The sequence below is a fragment of the Arachis hypogaea genome, chromosome 9 (assembly GCF_003086295.3).
Source record: "Arachis hypogaea cultivar Tifrunner chromosome 9, arahy.Tifrunner.gnm2.J5K5, whole genome shotgun sequence".
Classification (NCBI taxonomy): domain Eukaryota; kingdom Viridiplantae; phylum Streptophyta; class Magnoliopsida; order Fabales; family Fabaceae; genus Arachis; species Arachis hypogaea.
The window spans coordinates 19,196,596-19,221,347 of record NC_092044.1 but is presented as its reverse complement, the minus strand read 5'-3'; the positions used below and the strand labels follow the sequence as shown (position 1 = coordinate 19,221,347).

The 24,752-nt window shown below is 29.5% G+C and overlaps 1 long non-coding RNA gene across 1 annotated transcript; it reads right to left on the bottom strand.

Annotated features, from left to right (window-relative positions):
- Nucleotides 1-17,557: 17,557 nt before the first annotated feature.
- Nucleotides 17,558-20,509, bottom strand: LOC140175291 (uncharacterized). The gene is made up of 2 exons (XR_011865515.1): nucleotides 17,975-20,509; nucleotides 17,558-17,794 (listed from the first exon to the last, which is right to left on the bottom strand). It is a non-coding gene; the product is annotated as an uncharacterized lncRNA (long non-coding RNA).
- Nucleotides 20,510-24,752: the final 4,243 nt, after the last annotated feature.

Sequence of the window (24,752 nt, the reverse complement as noted above, 5' to 3'; positions counted from 1 at the left end):
TGGGTATATTTAAAAACTTTCCAGTGTTTTATAATAAAACTTTTATTTGTTTGTTTTATTTCAACTTGGTTCTTTATTGTTCTATTCCTACACTCCTCATTCAACTAAGCCAATAATAGCGCGACGATAAACAAAAAAAAAATACCCAAGCCAATAATACTATGTACTTATAGTTTGAAAGATATTGTTCTGTATTAATTATATTAATTACATGAATTATTTTAAAAAAAACGTTCATTGTGTTATATTTTTTATTAAAAATATTTTCTTATATAACACAATTTTAACACATTGTAATCAACTCTTTTGATTCATTCCAATTGGTATAATATGTACAAACACCAAAATAATTTTAAAAAATGAAATTAATTTTTTAATTCTAACATACAATAATCAAAATATAATTTTTATTTATCTATTATCTATTATATATTATTAAAATTATATTTTTATACTTAATAATAAAATTATCGTAGCATGTTCTTGAAAAATACTTTTTAATTTATTTTTTTAATTATTAAATTAAATCAATTGTAACAAATAAATTATACAACTAATTGATTTCATATATCACACTAATTGATTTAATTAATTCATAGTTACCAAATCATTTAACTATGAAACTGACATAGCTTCTTCTTGATTTCTCAATTTATTTTATTTGATTGATTAAATTAAATCACTTATAACTAATTTAATATTATATCAATTGTTTGAGTTGAGTTGGAATTAATGACATGGTATACATAATAATTTTTTTCAAATTATTTTAGCCTAACCGAGTGAATCTAATTATCTTAATATGTTAATAATATAAGCCATTAATAATTTATTCCAGGAAGATAATAATCATTTGTTACTTTATTTTATAAGATATTAATGTGTTATTTTTATTTAAATAAAAATTCTTTGTGTATTGATCACATGGCCCAAGATTAAAAAAAACAGAAATGATATATTAATTTAAATATATACCCATTCTCTATATGCACAAAAGATAATTGTTTCTTCTTTATCATTTCGCCAATGCTCTCTTGTGCTAAAGTAACGCCTAAATTAACCCAACTCATTATGTTTACAGCATACATAATAAGAAATCCTTAATAGAAAAGGAATCCCAACCTTGTGCGATCACTTCTACGTGCAACAAGACTCATCGTAGGAAAAGAATGCCCAAAAAACCTATTTCAGCTATCTGAAAAGAGGCAGACAAAAAAAAGAAAAAAAAGGAGTATTGCATGAAAATATATAATCCTGCAGACTGCGGAAAACCAGGAAAGGAGAAAAAAATAAAGATGCATAGTAACAAAAGGAGTAACCAGGGATAAATATTAATATATTGCACAATTTTTAGTTAAAAAATTTTTGACTAATAAGGTGTCTAATAGTTTCAAATTAGTAACTTACTATTATCTTTAGGATGATTTTTTTATAGCATTAAAAATGTATTAAATTATTTATTCAATATTTTTTCTTATTGGATACAACATAATAATATGAAATTAGTGAATTTGACACGTCCAATACAACGGGAATTAAACAGAATTAATTAACCGGTAAAAAATTAATAAAAAATAGTTTTCTGTTATTATCATTTAAACTTCTATCATGTTATTATGTTATATTTTAGCATGTTACCTTAAATGTGGCTTAATAGTCAGAATGATCAGCAAAATCAGCTCTTATCCACACTTCAAAACCTGGTAACAAAAAGCATAAAAAAAAAAAGAAAAGAAGAAGTTAATAAGAGTGAGATGTTACACTCAACCAAGTATGAAACATGCCTTGTTGTGGAAATCAAATATTTCTTTCTTTCCTTTTAAATTGAGAACCAAGGTTTCCTTGAATGATACATGCATGTCCAAATATATGACAATATCTTATATTGATTCATATTAATATCTAGCAATATGTCAGATAAACACAAATGTTACTTTTAGGAAGAAAATAATCATAAATGATACTTGAACTCAGCACATTCACATAAACGCATTCACTCGATATTTTCAGAATCCAAAATTGTAGTTGATAAAATTACCGAAAGGCAAGCCACCAAAAAATGAGAAGAAAAGCAAAAGAAAAAAGAGTGAACAGAAGAATGTGTTGAGAATGCAACGGTTAGGAAAAAAATTTAAAGTGTTCTTCGGGTGTCAGAAAATTTATCTTATCATCACGTCTCTTGCTCATTGGACGAACTATGTATTCTAGATCTCTCAAGAGCCCAAGCAAGAGCATTATTTGCCGAGAAACTGCCGGAGATATCTCGTTCGTAGGAATCGAAAGTGCCGGGAGACACCGCAGAGGACGAGAGTTCTGGAATTTGTAGGAGGATATGGGGTTTAATCCTGTTAATGTTGGATGGTGGGGTTTCTGGGTTGAGTGACGTGAGATACCAAAGAGAGATGACAGACGGTCACTCAATTACTTCTTCTGAGGTTTTTTTTTTTTTTATTGCGTGTGGGGGAGAGAGAAGGGAGGGACATTTGGTTTTTTTAGGTTTTGTTGGTGACTTTAAAAAAGGAAAAATACTAATAAAAAATAGTAAAAGATAGAAGATAATAATTAAAATTATTTGGATAATTTTTTTAAAAATAAATTACACTAAATAATGGTTATGACAAATTAATTATTCAAGAAGACAAATAATCACACAATTATTAAGGACTAAATTTTTGTTAATATTTATGATAATTAAAAAAACTAAATATTGAAAAAATATATCATAATATCATTTTTTATTTCAAAGTTTTTTATATGAATAAATTTTATTTCTCCCGAAGTTTAAGTAACTTTCATAATTTTTTTTATAACCACAGAAGACAAAGAAATAAATAATTAAGTAATCAATGAAAATTTTAGCAATATAAAAAAGATTAACATACAAATTAGGAAAAAGAACTAAAAAAATAATGAAGAATATATTTATTTTTTTACAAAAAAATTTTGTCCTTCCTCTTAAATATGATACATGTTAAAATAAAAATTAATTATTGTTAATAATTTTAATATTAAAAGTCCTTTTTAATAATTAAATCTTCCTAACAATCTTTTAAAGTGATTTTTTCCTTTTTTTATATTTGCCGGATGGATAACTTGTATAACATAAAAAAGATAAACTATATCTAGATAATAATTGTATATATGTACTCTAGAATAAAATTTCTAATTAACCCACAACCCAAAAAAGAAAATGATTAAATATATGAATTATTTTCATGTACAATATAAAATTTCTAAAACTCTATCAAATTAAGATGTTATTTGAAAACTTAAAATATCTCTTTTTTTTTCAAAAATGATTTTGTAAATAAATTGAATTTTATGAGAACTAAAATTATAATTTAGTCTAAGAAAAATATATAATTATAATAATGGTATAAGAATTAGGAATTAAAAAAAAAACAAACTGCATCACACAATGTAATAGAAGAACCATGATAGTGTCATATATAGAAATCCCCCCACAGTGAGTGATTTTCAATCAATTATATTATAGAATTATCATCATCATAATCATATCTGTTGTAATTGTAAGTTCAAAACAGAATAGTTTAGCTAATAAATTGTTGCCCACAGAAGAAAAAAATGAATATAGGAGGTTTCAACTTTTAAATCTCATATTTCAAGTTTTCAATTAACCCACTAATTTGTAAATCTTTTCAGGCATGTCAAATTAGTAAAACAGAGAAGAGGTTAGGAAAGTACTTTCCAGCAAGAGTAGCAATAGAAAAAATCATTTAGCACAAAATTAACAGATACACAATTGAAATACCATTTTAAATAGAAAAAAACCCAGCATTTATTGGAAAAAAGAAGAATAGTATAACTAAATGCAGAAATCAACACATAAATCCAATAGGATAGATTATAGAAACATGCATGCTATTCAGGAAAATCCATTAGGCATTGGCAAAGGCTGAAAGCAATTTATAGCATATAAACAACCACATATAACATCACCATATCACAATATCGATGAGGATAAATCACCCATGTGGTTACTATGACATTTATATGAAAAACAACCCAGATTAATTGCAAAGATTCATGGTTATCTCATTACTGATAATTCATGTAGCCATTGATGCAAAAGAAACATATAGTTCAGCAGAGAGCCAAGACCATACATCAACAAAGTCCTTACCACAGGTGAATGCTGATCAGTTAGTTTACTTCAAGTCGGCACATGCTAGAGTCCTTTTGTATTTCAGATAGTACCTACTAAATTTCAGATTTTGAATCTAGGCTATATTTAGCATGAATTCTCATTTATTTCAACACAAGCCCTTTATGTAAATTATTTGCAGTCAATTCATGCAACTCTGGAGTATTTACATATCCTCGATGCTCAACAGTGTTTAAATGCAATACAATGCAGTTAAGACTGCAAAGAGAATGTGTCCAACCATTGCGTTTATCGGAGTTTAGGTAAGACTCAGACCAATCATCTATGAACTGAAAACAAGGAACAAGTCAAGTCAAAGTTTGCAAACAAATTACAAACAGACCAAAAATTGAAGTGATGGGATCAACCATACATCAGATATATAAACTTTTAGAGCTTGAAGCTTAAGACAATTGTGAGGCAAATCTATTAGAAAACTCCTCTGAAAACTATGAAAATTGACTTGCAACTGAATCAAATTACAAAAGTTGGGAAGCTCCAGTACTGGTGCACTAATCAAGCACTGCATGCAGAAGATCATTCGATATTAATTTCAACACATCACTAAAAGCATAAATTCATCATTTCATTAAGCAAATCACCTCTATTATATTGTTGAAAGTTGCAGCCACAAAAATTTTATTTTGCAAAGTGCCCAGAGGACATTAGGAACCCAAGCAACATCCCTATGTGTAGGATAAATATCCAGACATGATTTCTTGATATTGGGATAATCATCAACAGATGGAGAGTTTACCTCAAGATGCTCAAGTGTCACATCTTCGGAATTTGAATATTGTTCCTGCAAAATACTAGTAAATTAAAAATCAGAGACAAAAAACTCCCCATCAGTATATGAAGTACAACTGTACAACATCAACTTATTATAGAAATAGAAAATTAACAAAGTACAAAATTCAAACACAAAATAAAACTAAATGAATTAGCAAGCCCGATAAGAAACAAAAATCATTCAGTTGAATTAGAATAAAACTGACAATGATTAGCCTTAATATAACTTAATTTTTTTTAAATAAAAGAATTCAAACTCCGAAGCAATTATTGTTGTAAAAAATAAAATTCAGAAGCTAGAAGCACAAAACAGAGGAGAAACCGGACCTGTGGAACCAAGTTGACACTGGCGATGCTGGAGTAGAGATGCGCGACGTAGAGACAAATGGCTACCGTGGAACAGACGGGAGTCATTCAGCGGCTGGAGGGAATTCACAGAGACAGTTCGCCGGCGTTGATAGGAAGGACGAGACCTAAGGAGGGTGAAGGGAGGAAGATACCTGCGTCGTTGTGTGGGTTGCTAGGATTCCTGGGTTGGGAGGAAAGTATAATCTCGCAATACACAATGAGAAAATTGGGGGGGATTTAGTGCATCTAAACGGCTCTGTTTTGCAAGTTTCCTAAATTTGTAAGTACTAACTCCATTGATTACAATATTTATCATTTTAATTATTTACATAATAATTTTAAAAAGATTAAATTAGTTAACAATAAAGAATAAGATTATGTATAACAATTAAAAATATAATAATATCAATTCAAATTTTGAAACTACAACAAATTAAAAATATAAAGCATAAAAATTAAAACAAAAAACATATTTTTACTAATTAAAAATAAAATCTAGAAAATATGGAATGAAATTAATTACTGATTTTTTGTTTATTTTTAATATTGTTTTTAATTTTCATGTGTTATGTTTATTATCTATAAAATTAGTGATTAATTAATGGAAATTTTAGGCAATATAAATTTTATAACCATATAAATTATGAAAAATAAAAGAAAAAAATTATGAAACTATAAAACATTATCAATTTGTAACTTATTTTTTTTTTGTAAAATTTGCTCCAACCACCAATTATTGTAATTTGTTTTTGAATATTAAAAAAACTGTATTTAATGGGTCAATTCATGTTTTCATTGTGGCTAACTCAAATTTTGCCCCTCACTTTTAATTCATTTAAGTATTGCCTAAAAAATGAACAAAGTATATACTGTGTGTTATAAATACAATTCACTCATTAATCAATTATTATATATAAAAAAACATATTTAGTATTTTATAAAATTTTTATCATATAACTATACATAAGTACAATATATTATATATTTAATTATTTTAATAAAAAACAATTATCTAATTAAAAATATATAATATATTTATGTATAATAGGATAATAATTACAATATTTATCATTGTAATTATTTACATAATAATTTAAAAAATTTTAAATTAGTTAACAATGAACACTAAGATTACTTAGTGAAATATTCGGCAATTTTTATACTATGTATAATAATTAAAAATAGAATAATATCAATTCAAAATTTGGAACTAGAACAAATAAAAAATATAAAGCATAAAAAACAAAACGAAAACCATATTTTTACCAATAGAAAATAAACTCTAGAAAATATAAAATGAAATTAATTATTGACTTTTTGTTTGTTTTCAATTATCAGTAAATTAGTGTTGTCATGAATATACGAAGACTTCAGAACAAGAAAGAAAGAAGGATTTTTCAGTTGTATAGAGAAACTTTTAATTATGTATATTTTTTTTCTTACATTGGACATGCTTTCTCTAGTTCTTGAAAAAAAAAAGACTTAAATAAATTATTTAGGTAAAAAAATCTAATATTAAGAAAGTAAATAAAAAAAATTTGAAAATATTCATTAAAACCAACATCAATTTTTTTATTAAAAATTTAATACTTTGTTCTTTAAATTTCTTGAACTTGGTTTCAAATATAAGGTGAACAACAAAATAAAAAAATTAACATAATAAACATATAATTTAGTAGATAATTTCATGATACATAACAACACAGTCATTTTCATGGATCAAAAATGGATATATATATGAAAATATATTTGACAAGGTTGCAAGCATTCCATTAATGATATTATATTATGCAAATCAATAACACAAAATTTATAATTTTTTAAGAAACATTAACAATAAAAAATAGACCTTATATAAAAATAAATTAATTAATTAAAGTTAAAATTAGAACCTTAAAAAAATGAAATAATACTGTCTTTAAGTTTCATGTGTTATTTTCACTATCTATAAAATTAGTGATTAATTAATTAAAATTTTATGCAATATAAAATTTATAAGCATACAAATTATGAAAAATAAAAAAAATAATTAAAAATCGTAAAAACATCACCAATTTGTAACTTATTTTCATTATAAAATTTGTCTCAACCACTAATTCACAATAGTTCATCTTCGAATATTAGAGAAACTATATTTAATAGGTCAATTCGTGTCTTCATCATAACTAACCCAAATTTTGCCCCTTCCTTTTAGATTAGTATTATTTGAGTTAGTATTAAAAGGAATCCGAATCAAAAGAAAACCTATTATTTGGTAAATTTAAAACATAGATTGTCAAATATCTATAAAAATAAAAAAGAAAATAAAAACATATCCAATACAATCGTAAACATAAATAAAAATATCTGTTTCTATATATTAATAGATAAATAGCTATTTTTAAGTATAAATTAAGATTTTCTGATCTCCAACTGCATGTGCTGGTCCCGTATGGAGATTAATCTTAAGATAAGTTTGTCCCTCCTCTTTAACTTGTACAATCTATAACACTCCTTCCACTCCACTCCAAATTTTCATTCTGAATTTTTTCCTCTACTTCTCAGGAGATGGAAAAAAAATATTTTTTCCTACACTTGAAGGTGGACCAGTTATCTTTCACACAGAACCATGCCCAAATGGTTTCAGATATGCAACGAACTTAGTGGACAAGTACTGCAATGAATATATAATATTTAGCAATTTAGCAGGCGTTTTCTAGGTAAGCAATAATAAATACAAAGTCAATATTTCATAAGTTTGTTAAAGAAAGAACTGACTTCATTAAAGTTATTTTACCAATCGAGTTATGCCGATATCTGAATTTGTCATGGTTTTCTCATAGCAAGGGGATCGAGGATATCTACTGTAGGACACATAGACATTTCAGTCACCGTAGTAAAATATATATCTATTCAGCATGATGGTAAAATAGAACTTAAGAAAAAAAACGTGTGTACCATTAGTGATTGTCAAATCGAACGACTTTATACTGAGTAATTTACCTGTTGAAAGCACTTGTACATGCATACATCGCCATTCAGCTATTTGATCCTTTAAATATCCTTATCAACACTGTAAAAAAATTCAATATTTTATCTATTATATAAAAAAGAGAGATTATTTTACAATGATTAAATAAATAGTAGCAACAAATCTTAACAAAATCAAGAACAAACAATCAAGTCCAAAGAAAAAATAGAATAAAATCACTAGAACTATGAAAAAAAAAACCAGGAAAGATGGCACGAATTGCAAAATGTTGGAGATCACAAGCTACATATTAAAATTGAGAAACACCGAGTCTGAGTGATTCTTGAGGGAAAGAATGGAGTCTAATATAAGGAGTAGAAATCATTTAATGGTGACTTTTAGATTTTATCTTGAACTTGGCCTATCAAATTCTTTAACCTACGATTTAAATGTTTGCAGATAATTATCATGAGACATACTTAACTTTTTATTAGACAATACATATACCATCAAGAGAAGTGTATATATTAAAAATTATAGGAGAAAGAAAAGGATTTATTTTTAAATAATAAACACAAAACTGTATACATTTTCATTTTGTTAAGTATTTGAAGAGGCATAGTAAAATTAATTGTCAGCTGTTAAAAATTTAAACCCTTTTTAAATAATAAAAACAGTAATAAGTAAAAAAAAATTATACTTGCTATCCTACATTGAATATTAATTATAAATATCACCATTTTCTTTATGTATTCTAAGACTATACAATTATTAGTATGTTACTTTAAATTAATAATAATAAATATCACAATAATAACAACATCACATGTTATTCATATTAAATAGTATATATTTTATTTTTGGATTACATGATGATATATTACATTATTTGAAACTGAGTTTAAATTTGTTATGAAAAGCTTAATTTTCTAATTTCTCATAAAAAACCTATATCAATACTAATTTTATGTTTCTAGCATTTTAATACTATAATTATTATTTTTCACTGAAATATTATTATTATTACGATTTTAATACTAACAATACAAAAGACTAAACCAAATAAGCAATACTTTTCATGACATTATTATTCTAATACTAACCTATTTTAAATATTATTTACATCCATTAAATATAATATTTTCTTCTGTAACAAATTGTTAATTAGAAAACTTGTCATTTCAATAAAAGAGTATTATCCAATTCAATTAACTAAGTCAAATGTTTAAATTCTTTTTAAAATAATTAATTATTCAGCAACTAAAGTAACTAATTCAAGCAGCTAAATCATTTTTTAAACTGATTTAACCACAAACCTACACTTTTTTGCATTCAAAAAATTGCTCACAAATCAATTAAACCAAAAATGATGCATACATGATTTATGCAGTTCAAGTAACTAAATAATTTTTAAAATTTAAACTAATTTTAACACAAATAAATTCTAGAATTTTTTCATTTGAACCAATAGTGCAATAAGATTAAAGGTAATTAAATTGCCATTCCATCAATCAATCAATCAATCAATATTATTTTAAAAACAAATGACAAAGAAAAGATTTGCCACAGAAAAAAAAAACATAAAAATTGACTTGATATAATATACGAAAATGCTAACTCATGGCATAAACTCAATGCTTTAAACAACTAACTCAATATTAACTCATAATTATTAGAGAAAACGATAGCACCTTGCATATAATTCATTGAAAACTTAGTTCTTCCTTTTTCTTCTTCTTCTAATTTTTTCTAAAAAAATAAATTGAAAGTACATATAAATTAGACTAACATAAGAAAATACTATACAATAACTTATCACAATTTAAAAAATAGTAATAGTTGAAAACAGAAGAGTTAAAATTCCAATAGTATACAAACGGAGAAAAAAAAACAGAATAACAATCTTTGACTTCACTCTACTAATAAGACTCTTTAGTTGTATACTTGCATTCATTGCTTGCAGTCATAGCTTGTTGATCTGATTACCTGAAATTATAAAATCACAAACAAAATAGATACACTTCAAAGGCTCACAGTGAAGTTCAATGAGATTTGTAGTCTCTACAGAAGCCCAATTATTGGCAAGCATGTAAGGTATTTCTCAGCACAAGTGCAAAAGACACATTGAAAAATTCAAGTAAAGTAACAAATAAGCCTTTTATACAATAAACAATAGAGTTTCTAGGTATATCTGAACAATCTCTGTTCTCTTTCTTATGTTGCAATCTTCAAACACATATAAGTATCTCAAAATTGAAACTTCTTAATGATTAATGGTATTTTCAATAAAGAATAGACCAATCAAATAGAGTAGGTCAACAAATCACTTACAGATTAATCAAATCACACATCACCACATTCTATGACACTCTAACATGAAAACTACCATTCATATCAAAATCATCTGCATACTGTTAGTTATACATACATATCTCAAAACATCTAAAATATTACCTCATTAGTGATGACTACAAAAAAATTCTAAAACAAAAAAATACTTTGTCATTTCTCAATGTCACAAAAGCAAAAAAAAAAATCAAACCACAAATATAGACTACAATTCTATCCCCAAATTTCAAATACCGTATAAAAATAATTTTAAAATAAAAAAGAAAGTGAACTAAAAAATTCAAAAAAAAAGTGAGTAGAAACAGGAAAAATAGAAGCACTGAACTGACCTCAAGTTCCTCTCTGTGATAGATGAAGCAGTGAGATAAGAAGTCATCATTGAAAGCAGATATTTTTGACTGTGAAAGAAAGAGAAATAAGAGTGAGACACAACTTAGAGGAGTATATTACCCACTCTCTTTGATTAATTTAATTAACCTACTGTTCATGATTGAAACTTCTTATTACACATGAGCATTTATAGTTTTTTCACACAATGAAATAACTAAGCTAATGAAAAACAAAAAGATAATCTAATTTTTTAATGGCAAAAAATTTCTTGCTATATCATGTGGATCTCATTAATATGCTTTATAAGTCAAAGAGTTAAAATTATAACAATCAACAGCACAATCATATATCTAGCAAAGCAAAACAATCCTAAATAATGCTGCACTTATTGATAATTGTAGACAAGAAAAAAAATTTTGTAATCTTTATAACCATCCAAATAGTAACGTGCTATATCCTTAATGAAATGGAATTTCCCAACCACCTTAAATACATAGCATGCATTAAACAACAACCAAGTTATAAGATTGAATTAAATGAGCGTAAAATCGTTAAAGAAAAGCTACATTGTTGACAATAAAAACAGAAAATAACGATAAAATTATTTCTAAGTCAATATATCTTCCTAAAGTAGTAATTGTAGACAAGAAAACAACGAAGTGGTATCATTGGGAGCTTATATCAAACACATGGTGGACAACTTTGAATAAAAAAAAATTTTATGTTTTTTTGCATAACCAACCCACACACAAGTTTCAATATTTTTTTTACCTTCCTGTGATTAAATGTTTCTAATCAAAACAAAACTTAAGAAAACCTTGAAGACACACATATAAGTTCTCATTTAAGCAATAATTGAAAAGAAAATAAGAGTCAATAAAGCAACACAAAATAGGAAGGGACAACCATGAAAAAGAAAAAAGAACCAAAACAGAAAATAGCCAATTAAAATCAACAAAAAACAGAAAACTACTGTTCTCTGGTATCACCTTCAGCACCACATCATATATTCAAAAGAACCGAACAAAAGATAAAAAGGGAAAAAAAATAAAAATTTGAAGACAAATTAAGATAGGATTGCAAGGGAATCAAAATAGGAGAGGGGTAACCAAGATCCATATCACAATGAAAAATATGGTACCTCACCTGGCGAAACTCCTCGAAACCCTCGCTTGTGACCACACAGCTATGGAGGAGGTGCCTGGTTAGTGTTGAACCCGTATTCTCCGTAACCGTCACCATCTATCAGAAGAGACAAGAAAAATCCTCTGATCTTGAGGTAACTAAATAAACTTTTCATTCATGTATTAGACCAAAGAGTTATATTAGACCCACTAACCACAAGAAATCATAAAAAAAAACACAGTATTAGTAATACAAAGTAACAGTTCAAATAATTAGAAAAAAATAAAATCAGCATACAATTAATCATATTGATTGTGGAAAAAAAAGTAACATGAACATTCGAAATTGTATACCACTCAAATCAAGAACACATATAAAATTGGAACTAAAAGAAAACTCAATTCTTCACATATTCACTTGAATCAAGAGCATATATAAAATTAGCACAGTTACACAGTAGCAGATTTACAATAAAATTCAACCAGAATGAAACATAGTCAATTTTTTTCAACTACGCGAAATAGTGGAGACCAGAAAAAGAAAAAAAACAACCACAAGAAAAAAAAATATCACAATCACAAAGAATTCGAAAGTAGAAACAAGGCATTGTAACACCCTACCATACAGAGTCTTATGCTTAAGTCATAATTTAGAGATGGCAAGGTATTACGACCTCTAAAATAAAAATTTAGTACGTATAGTAGTATGAATGATTAATTATAACTAGGAGCCTTTGAAGAAAAAGGGGTAAACAAAAACCGCAATTCGAAAGCGCAACACTCTGATCGATAATGTAACGAACAAGGATAATCAACGCGAGATTATATTGTCGAAAACAGGAATATCAAGACTCAAAATCCGGCTGCGAAGATAACCGGTCCGAGCATAGCATTATATACATATGATAAAATAAGGAAAACCCCAAAGGAAACCCAAAGGGACACAAATACAGAAAACCTATTCTCCAAAATCTCCCATAAGGGGAGTCATCACAGTTTGTATTATTTAATGGAGATAAAAATATCTAAACAAAACATATAAACCAAAACATAGCCCCGAGAATAAAGGATCTTCGCAAATCCAGAAGTCTCCAGCAGGCCTCAGCGAGAAACCTCACGTCCTGCATCTGAAAACCACAAAATCCGCATGGGTGAGAATCAGAGGTCCCCAGCATGGTAACAGCTTCCACATATATAATACATAATAATAGAGGAAAGCCAAAGGCAATCCTAGAACTTCCTCCAGATAATATCAAAGCTTATAAACAAGCTAAACCATGTGTGGTGACTGACTAAAGATTCTTCAGTCTAACTAATACTTCCCTTTCCAATTCCTTCAGACCTCCCAACCACCAGCAGGAGTATAGTATAGCAAACACAGTTATATCAAGCAAGAAATATACAAATAGAAACAATTAAGGCATTTAGGCAATTAGCAAGTAATATGCAGTCAAATAGGCAATCTCAAACAATTCATATAGTATGCATATGATGAATGCCTGTCCCTAGTGGCTGATGATATCATCTGTCGGTTATAGAGCCAACCCGACAAGTCCTGGTAGCTAACCATTGGACTGTCCCTCTGTCACGCATCCCCAACTCGAGTTATACTCATCATAAACTTGATCATAATCATAATCTATATCCATCACCTTCACTGGTGTATATTTACGGAGGCGAGCTCATCCGGGTCTTTCACAGTGCCCGGCCACACTTATGACATAGGTCAAAAGAGCTTCGAGTCTCAACCTGGAGCACGTGGTGGCTAGCCACTGCTTCCTCCCAGGAAAACTCTCATCTCCAATAGTGGAAGTGCAACATTCACAATTCATTCAACAGCATATATGCATTTATACATAGCCATAATCATGGCTCCGCCGTAACACGGCAATAATCTAGCCATTCGGCTCATGGTTAAATCCATAACCAGCCAATATTCATAGCATACACAGCTATTTCGGCTCACGGTTCAATCCAGAACCAGCCAATTCATAAACAATTACGGCCCTTCGGCCAATGGCATAACAAGCACTTCCACCACCATCCTCCACATCTCACATAATCATCTTTGATCCTCATTGATCATTCATTTTCCCCTTGCTTCACTCGCAAGTTACCACATCCACTAGCTCCTTCTCTCATAGCTAGGCATATCATAATAATTCAAGACATAAATGGTGAGATCGGAGGCTTAGAAGTATGAAATTTGGCTTTCAAAACTCAAAAATCAACTTTGGGATAAAAACAGGGCCACGCGTACGCGCACTCCATGCGCACGCGCGGATGGCCACAAAAACTCATCGGCACATAGGCGCCCTTCACGCGGACGCACACATTCAAAAATAGTCAACGGCGCGCACGCGTCAACCACGCGTACGCGTGGGTACTCTGGTGCCCCAGGCACAAAACTGGCACAACTCTAGCACAACTCTCTGGAAAATAGCTGGGCATTGGGTGCAGCCCATCGGCACGCCCGCGCACATCACGTGCATGCGTGGATGGCGCTTTCTGGAAGAACGGCGCGTACGCGCCAAGTGCGCCTACGCGCGGGGGGTCATTCTGCTAAAATTTTTCTAAGTTAAAAGCTGCAGAATTCACAGATTCAAACCCAATCTTTCAACGGACATAACTTTCTCATTTTAAATCGTTTTTCACCCGTTCTTCGAACGGCATAGACATTCCGGATCCAATTTCATTTCTAAATAGATTTGGCGTAAAACAGAGATCCGTAGTTCAAGTTATGTCCCGTCAAAGTATGCCCAAAAATCATGTTTTCATACAAAACCACAAAGTACCATTTTCAAAACAAGCTATTTTCAAGTCTTTTCAAAATCAATCAAAACATACCAATTTCATCCCTTTTCTTTGAAATCAATCAAAATATGTTAAAGTTAACATCAAGCCTTCTCAACTCACACATTGACACTTTATCACAAATCACAAAATCAATATCCCATCATTTTAACCCACTTCACCCAAGTGGCTCAAACTCAAACACATTGACATATCATATACTCTTTCTCATGCCAATTTCCAACAACACCATTTCCAATCAACCATCATTGTACATAATCAATATCATACTCACCACCAACATGGTTTTACTCACAATCCAACCTTAATCAATCATCAAACATATAGCATAACATGTATATTTCTCATACATCATACCATCAAGGCATCAATAATCATCATCACATATATGACCACATCATATATATCAACCATTCAACAACATCAACAATTCAATGCCTATCTTAGGGCCTCTAGCGTAGGTATTTCCTACCACATTACATATTAGATACGGGAAACCGAGACCATACCTTAGCCGATTTCTCAAGCTCAACCGGAGCACTTCCAAATCACTTATCCACAAGCTCTCAAGGCCTCAACACCTCTAAGAATATATTTTTCACCACCAAAGCCCTTTTCAAGCTTTTCAATATCACCAATCAAGCTTCAACATCCACATATACACAACCTAAGCCACAACCATCATACCCATACACAACATCTCAAAACCCAAACATCATAGAACCACAAAATACACTAGGGTTGAGAATCTTACCACACCCAAGGTCCAAGGAGACAAGATTAACCTTCTCCTTCAAGAGAGTTGGGTCCTATAACATCAAAGAGCCCAAAATCTCAATATTTTTGCTCATGAAACTCGAAATCAAGGCTAGAAATTCGAAGAGAAAAACATGACTTACCTCAAGATTAATTGTATGAGTTTTGTAGAACTCTCTGCGGTGAACGCGTGGTCGCAAACGGTGCGGCAATCGGAGCTCTAGATCAAAAGTTATGGTGGTTTGAAGATCAAGTGAGAGATAGAAGTTTGAGAGAGTGTTCTCCCCCCCCCCTCTTTCCTCTCTTTTTCAGCGTGTGTTTGTGGCTAATGAGGAGAGAGAGTGCTGAAAACTAGGGTTTTGGTTTAGTTATGTTGGGCCAAGGGCCCACTTTGGGTCCGATTGGCCCGGTTTGGCCCGTTCGGTCCAATCTTGGTCCGAATTCTATAAAATTGATACCGAAATTCTCGTCTCAATCTCCTCTATCAGTTTTAGCCATAAAAATCACATTTAGGACTTTCTAGAATAAATTCTCATTTATGGGTTAATTAGCTGTTAATTAACCGGATCTTACAGGCATTAACTTTATACTAATAGTAACACCAAAAATACGAATAAGAAAATCAATTGAAATTAAAATACAAACAAAGTCTGAAAACTCCAACAATCATCAAGACACAATGTGTTTGAATAGTAAGAAAGAATAACACAAGATTCTTTCATTGTATCAAAGTTTGAACAATTTTCCTAAAAATAGATACGAAGAAAAATTATTTAACTTAAGGTGGTGCTAGAAAATATTTTTCTCCGAACCTAGCAGCTAATGGATGTCCACCAAATACTTACCACCAATAGAGATTTTGAGGACCCATTCAAAATGAAGTTCCTCAGTAACCCACGTAAGTAATACACAATTTCTGTAACCAATAACTATAAATATCAATTTTCTACTAAAAAATATCAGTAATCTACCCAAAATTATCAAAGAATATATGGAAAATACATCACCTTAACCACTTGAGACAGCACTACAACAGCAACAATTTAGACCAAAGCAGATGACAGAGACACAAGAGAGAGTATAACAGCGAAAAGAGAGATTCTCTGAAAAGGTGAGCAAAGTTGTAGGCAGTGTAGCGAATCTGTTCGTCCACAAAACAACTCAGTCACAACCAAAAAGAAAGACACCAAAATATATATATTAGCATAAAAACACCATACATGATGAAGATGAACAATGGCAGGCTAACACCATTAACCTTCAAATAATTTTTCTTATCATATCCTTGGTCAACCTCCCAATCCACCAATCAAAGTATTAAAAGATATAAAACAGTTAACTGATATAAAATAATCAATAATAAAAAAACAAACCGACAAAAATTCCGAAGAAGTAAAGTAAACGCAATTACACAGTAATAAATTCAAAATAAAATTCAAATAATTCCTTGCAAGACTCGTTCTTCTAGCTACCCAAAACTATCCAAGCAGAAAGAACCAAATACCCACTAAAAAAAAAATAAAAACCACAATCCTAAAAAAAAGCAAACCACAGGAGTAACAATTAATGGTCATCTTCATAATCAATAAATTATAAAAGTATACACATTAAATTCTTTTAAATTTTAGATAACAAATGTTTAAATTAATTATTAGTAAAAAATAAATTCTTTCATATGAAAATAACAACTAAAAAAGTTATTATTTATTTTTTTATCTGCAGAGATCCTAATCTTCTTAGCCGACCAGGACTTTTGTCCTTTACGACTAATTTAATGCTATAAATTTTTTGTGCCATAATTTATAATGTTAAGATCGACATAATTTTAAAAGATTTATATTTTTGTAATGTTATTACGGGTAAAAATATTAGTTTAAGATATTAATTGTATACTTTAATAATATAATAACTCGAATAAAATGAATTCAATTTAACATGAAAATAGCTTTGCTTCTCTATTGTTAGTATATAACAGTATAGAGATATATAAATTCATAACAACATCATCACTCAATAGTCAATAGATTATTCCTTTTAATCGAGTGCCAATAAAATTTTTTCCCAGCTCTTTTCTTTTTCCAACAAATGAAAATTTTCCTTCTGTGATCCTCACTACCTTCTCACTCATCAACTTTTTCAATATTTCTTCCTTTGAGTTTCGGTTTCCTACAAAACAAAAAGAAGCGTGTTATCCAAAAGATACAACTCCATTTACGGAAATGAATTCTCTCTAATTTTTTTAACATTTAACAGAATTCAGTATAATCTCTCATCTTTAATTCTATAAATGAGATTAAAAATAAATAAGAAAGAAAATAATAAATAATTAGATTAAATACAGCATACCATCCAGTTTGGTTTTTTGAGAGGATCCACTCCCCTCCATTTACTCATTCATTCAAAAACTTGACTCTGGCTTCGCAGCTTCCAAATTCCAACATCCACAAACAAATCGCAGCTATTCATATTATTTTATTTTAAATCTCAACGGATCTCATAACTGAAATTTCAGACTTCCAATAAAGTAACTGGCATACCTGAAATTTTTCCTAGTAGTTTAATATACAAATATGATTGCACAACTTGAATCCATAAATTTGAGATCCTATACAATTCATATGTACACAACTTGGTTGCTCTGAAAAGGTAACAATGATCATGGGCTAAATTGAATAGCTACCAACACTGAAAGTTCTATCTATCTGACCTATGAACACATTTCGTCCACTAATTGTTTCTTCATCATGTCTGTTCCGTACGGTCCACACTACATTATTATTAGAGGCCAATCATTGAAAAGTACCACATTCTACACCATTTGATTCAGATCTCCATACGTTCTTTCTGGTCAATATATTTCAATGATATTACTGCTATTAAATATTGATAGTACATAAATGTCATGTATCACATGTGAGTGAGAAGAGGTATGAAACAAATGGTCTGAAAAATTGCATAATTTGGAATTATTTTCCTTTTTCTACAAGTAAAATGTGGCAACTATTTCCCTTTCTTAGTAAAATTCTGTTTCACTCACAATAGCCAACGTATATTGACTTGCGTCTCACCCAATTTTAAATTGCTTCAAACTAATAATAATAATAAATAAAGAAGTCTCGCTATCTAACCCAGATTATTGTGTCTTCCTGCAAATTGAAGAATATCAAAACTTCACTTGAGGATGAGAGGCAATCTAACTTATTTGTATCAAATAACTAGTTGTTTATTTAAATATAGGTAGAAACTCACGATCATTAAATGACAATTTTATCAAAAATATCAAATCATCTAATGTTTTTCAGTTATTAATTTCACGTAAGAATAACACGTGAATCTTCACCTTAAATATTAAATGATCTGATAAGTGATTTTTCATTCTCAGTGTTATTAAGATTTGTTTAATTAGTATCTGAGACATACACAAACTTATAGACGAGGAGTATATAGAAATGCTTGGAAGAATTTATATGGTGGAATCCAGATGCAGTTTCTTAACGTGCATTTCAGATAAGAAAAGACAGTTGTGTTTTTATCTTTGGTATGAATGGTGTCATACCCAACTTGTCTCTTGTTTCAAACCCAGTTTTATAGAACATTATATGTATTTCCTGCTGCAATTCAATGAAGATATAAGCAACATGGAACCAGATTAGTGGGACAATTATTCAAGGTCTTTTATGAAGAAACGACACATTTTCCATATCGTTTGAGTTTAAAAAGAAAAAATAAAAAAAAAAGCAGAAAAAGAATAGGGGAATTGTTTTAGATCTAGCAGTCATGTACATTCTAATTAAATTCCCAATTCTTCATATTCCCATATTCCCATTCATTTTTACTTTGAAAGATTACTATGTAAAAGAGATTACTAAGATAACTTTAAAATATTTAAGTTCTGAATGCCAATGAAAGACAAAAAGGGAAGCATAGAGAACACAACTGAATATAATTTGAAGAAAGAAAACTAAATTATCTTATTCCACACAAAAAAAGAAAAAAAAACAGAGTAGTTCTTACATGGCTGCTGTATCATTATGAGACAAACACAGAGACTTAACATGGTCAACTAGTACATAAGGCTGATGAGATTCTTCTTCAAGTTTATGGTCAAATTTACCAGATTCTATAAGTTCCAAATCCTCCAAAAGGATCACATAGTGCTCTTGAACCTCCCCAGCACTCTTCTCTCCTCCAATCATCGCCGCAACCGCCTCCCACCGTTCCGGGTGGTTCTCATCAACCACCGCCAAGGCTAGCTCAAACAACTTGTTCTCCTTCCATGTCCACCTGCAACGTAACCCCTTCGCCGGAGCGTCGATTTCAATTTCACCCATGAGAGTATGAGACCCTTCCTCAGCGGACTTTGGCTCTTACATTATGGTAAATGGGGAATTGAACCATTACTTGAGAAATCTCACAGGTATTTCAAAGGTTAGGCGTAAGAGTCTAAACCTCTCAAACTAGATTTAAAGGTCTGCTACTAACCAATAAATTGCTACATATATAAACAGAATTTGAGCTGACTACTCGAACCAATCCATATTGGTTCTTTCTCAAGCTTCTAAGACACGGATACTTCAATTTGTATGGATTGTTGTTGTGTTCTTCTATAATTGACCAGAATCTAACACTCCAAAAAAAACGATTATGATGATGATGATGATGATGTTAATATGTTAGCTTTGGTGTCATTTGACGAGCTACTAAGATAGTGAAAGGTTGGTTTTTCTTTGGGCCTAAACGGCAAAGCGATAAGTAAAAATAGACAAAATAGAAGACATCATTTTCCATTTCTTGAATGAGTTACTAACTTTTGAGTATCTCAATTTTTATTTCTCCAATTCCAGCGCAGCAATTGAAGTCGACAGGTCTTGTGGTGTTAAGGCCGGCATCGTGTAAAAATTTTATGTACATGAAATTTTTATGCATAATGATTGGATTATGAAACATAAACGGCCACAATTACTCCACGTTATATTCATTTAAGAGTTCCATGTTTTAATTCATTTTAGTTTTTGAAAAAAACGATAAATAAGTTTTTAATTTTTTAACTAGAAGATAAATAAGTCTTTAATTAATTGAGAATACAAAAATATTATTTTATCTTTTAAAATACGAGATATGTATGTCCTATTATTTAAAATATATAAAGATAAAAGAATTTTAAATATCTCGCGTTTTAAAAAAATGAATATTTTTATATTTTTAATCGGTTAATAATTTATTTATTTTTAAATTAAAAATTAAAAATTTATTTATCACTTTTTCTTATTTTTTAACCAAAGATAATAAGTAAAAGAGAGAAGAGAGTCAAACAAACAAAATTTAAAATTAAATGATACATATAAAAAAACAATCACTAAATCACGAGCTCAACTTCATTTCAATATTTTCTTTTCAACGATAGTACCTGTGGTGAACTTTTCATTTAACATGCATATATTAGAGTGCTTCCTTATATTTTTTGGAAGTTTTATTCCATTAGTTTTAATTTTCAAAAACAATATTAATGACTCTCTTTTATATGTCAAGCATGGTTAATCCTAAATGAAATCATTTTTGTACCCGGTTGACTTTTTGGATATTGTGTTTGTTTTCCTGTTATATTATTACTAAAAACAGGTAGTAGGTGAAATTGGTGGTTAAGATTGAATAACTCGGGATTTTTGTGAAATGAGTGGAATGGTGGTTAAGATTGAACGATATATGTCTGATTTATGTGAGATTTGGTGCGACTGGGGTGCCTATCAATAAGAAATGGGTCATTATTTAAGGTTACGCACATATGCGTGTGATTAAACTAAAAAATTTTACATGTACAAAAAAATTGGCTATCAAAATAATCTTTATGTATTTATATATAAATATATATTATTTTTTTAAAAATTAAACAAAAATAATATTTAATATTTTTAAATTTGTAGAATATATATCTAGTCTAAATCTTGTTTAAGAAGAGACAAATTCTACTTTCATTGCAAAGTTTGGTTCAAAGAACTTTTTTGTTGTGCACGTTATGAAGAAAATATTCAAATGAATAATTATTTATGTTGTTACTAATTAAGCTGAGATAATTAGAGACTTGAGTATGAGTTAGTTTTTTTAGGTATTATATATTATGTAAAAAAAATCCTATTTTTGATTCTGTACTTCAATCTAAGCAGGTATATTTTTAATTTTTTATATTCATTTTGACTAAAAAAAAATAACTTTTAGTTGAATAGATACTACAAGAAAAATTATTTTTAGCGGTCATTTATTTTGCTTTTAACGACAATAGAAATAGTCGCTAATACATTTACCGCCAAATAGACATTAGCCGTCTTATGTTTTGTCGCTAAAAGGTTTTAACGGCAATTATAACATTTACCGATAAAGGCCTTTTTAATGGCTGCAAAAAGTATATAACTTTCAGCGGCCATTTTCTTGCAATTTATATGGCCACCAAAAATAATTATAAAATTGCAATATCATTCACTTTTAGTGGCCATTACTATTGCCGCCAAAACCCATTTTACCGGCAATTTATTTGGCCACTAAAAATAATTCTAAAATTATAATATTATTTACTTTTAGTTGCCATTACTATTGCCGCTAAAATCTTAAAACTTTTTTAATTATACTCACTCTTTTAGAAATAACAACCTATCCTTTTTTAAAATTTTAAATTATTTTTAGCAACAATTATTATTATTGTACATAATATGAATATACTAAAATTAATTATTACAAATAAAATATTTTATTAAATTTAAAATATTTATACACAAATACTTCTCTTGAAAAATAATAAAATATAATATAAATTTAAACAACACAAATACTACAAGTTTATATTACATCAATGATTAGCACATAGCTAATGATCAAAATTAAGTGAATATTTTATATCATGATCAATGTAAATACCACTACTATCTTCATAATTCACAGTAACATCCAATCCTAAACTAGAAAGTGTTCAATAACCCTTCTTTATATAACTTAATAAAGTATCGGAGGCCAAAAATTACACATAATGCAGCAAGCCAAAAAAGAGTTGTTGTCTAAAATCATCTCTATCTTTGGCAAAGTTGTACAAGTAAGTATGTATGATGATGGTTGGCTCAGCAACTCCAAATATGAGAAGTTGACCACCAAATATTGAGTGTATGATTCCACTTATGGCTATAGAAGCCAGTGTTTATATTGTATTCAAACTTTCATCTACATTCAAATTAAACTTTATTACAAATTTGCATATCTTGTATGGTATATAAATAAGAGAGACATGCATGCAGGGGAATAAGATGAAGTAGGTATTTGTGTCTCTACTAATTTGCTCTCCAAATACAATAACAGGAAGTGTAGAAGCAAAAAAAATATAGATAGTTGGCGCCAATATCCTGAAGTTAATAAAAATAAAAAGCAAAGTGGTCATTAACTACATAGTTATTTATTTATTTATTTATAATTTTCTGAAAAGATAACTAAAAAATCAACTTGCCCAAATCTTGAGTGTATAGTAGAAGACCAATCTTGTTTATAATGAACATATCTTGCACAAATGTTGTTTACAACACCCTTAAAAGGTGAATTTAAGCTTTCCATTGATTCAAGTTTGTTTCAAGAAGGATATATATTACTAGGTAGCTAGGGACCTATTCATTTCAAAATATGTCAATGGTAGGGACATACCTGATTTCAGGCAGAGTTGTTGAAAATGTTTTGTTCAAGAAGTTGGCTAAAAAAATCGAGTTCATCTTTGCATCCTCTTAGTGCTTAGAAAACTCACTGTCCAAACAAAATAAACATAAACTAAATTTTTATTTCACATTTAAGTAGTGAATTACAGTAAATATAGTTCTCAAATTAACACAATTGACAGAGTGAGGGAGAAAGGTGCAAAATCTGGCGATGAGACATGAACTTTTTAAATTAGCTTTTTTCTTCTTCTTCTTCTTTTTTTTCCCTATTTGGGTTATAATAATAAATGAACTTTATAATTTAGCTTTTTACTTCACTAACTCATAACTTTAATTAGCTATTAAAAGTTTCACTTAGCATGTGAACCAAAGATCAAGTGCAAAAATATAAAAAAATAGTATTGTATCTAACAAATATTAACAAGAGTGAAATAAATGAAATGATGAGTTGTACATGTATTGGTGATATATCCCTCTTCATGTAATCTAAAGGGGTCCAATTGATAACATTAGGACAAGTATTGGAGCCAAAAATGTAACTCCTAATAGTGTTCCAGTATCTAGGATTCTTGATTTTCTGTCTCACCCTACCAAGAACTTTAACACCACCACCCTTGCTTGTCACACCAAAACCAAACATAGTCAAATTAATGAGTGCTGCTATTAGGATCAACATCACCACCAGGTAGTATTAATTGAGATTGTTCTGCATCACCACCAATGCTGCTATTAGGATCAATATATATATATATATATATATATATATATATATATATATATATATTAGCACAAATTAATTGTTCTACACTCCACATTCCACAAACTGAAACCCCAAAACGTGTATTGACATATATTATAACATTTACTACTCATATCAAGATATAAATATAAATACTATTAGCTTATGTGAACTTCATCTATTACTCAAAGGAAACCAAACATGAATTGCTTACCCGTAGAAGAGAACCTTGCTAAATCTTGCAACCAATGAATGCTTAATTTGTTCAAGTTTGAGGTTTTGGGCTTTCATTTCAGTTCTTACGTTTTTTAAAGAAGAAAGCAAGTACTCAATGGCTTTAGCTACCACAATTTTCCAGGGGTTTCTTGTTGCATATGTCCCTATGATGTACACGAGTATTTAGTCTATAAACACATTTCTCAAAAGATAATGAAGAGTGTGTAGTGTAACCTTGAGATTGATGCTGGTTGCTCTCAACTAAAGAGTAGCCATAAGAGGAAACGGCCGAAGATGTTGCAGGCCTTGATGAGCTCGGTGAGCTCATCACTGATGGCGAATAACACAACTACAATAAATTTGAAAAAAGTTTGGAAAATCAAAGGACAAAGTGAAAAAAAACTAATTATTGGAATTCAGAAACTGATAAAGCATTGCTAAATCATTAAGAGAAGAAAAACCTAAAATTTTGATAACGAATTTCTGA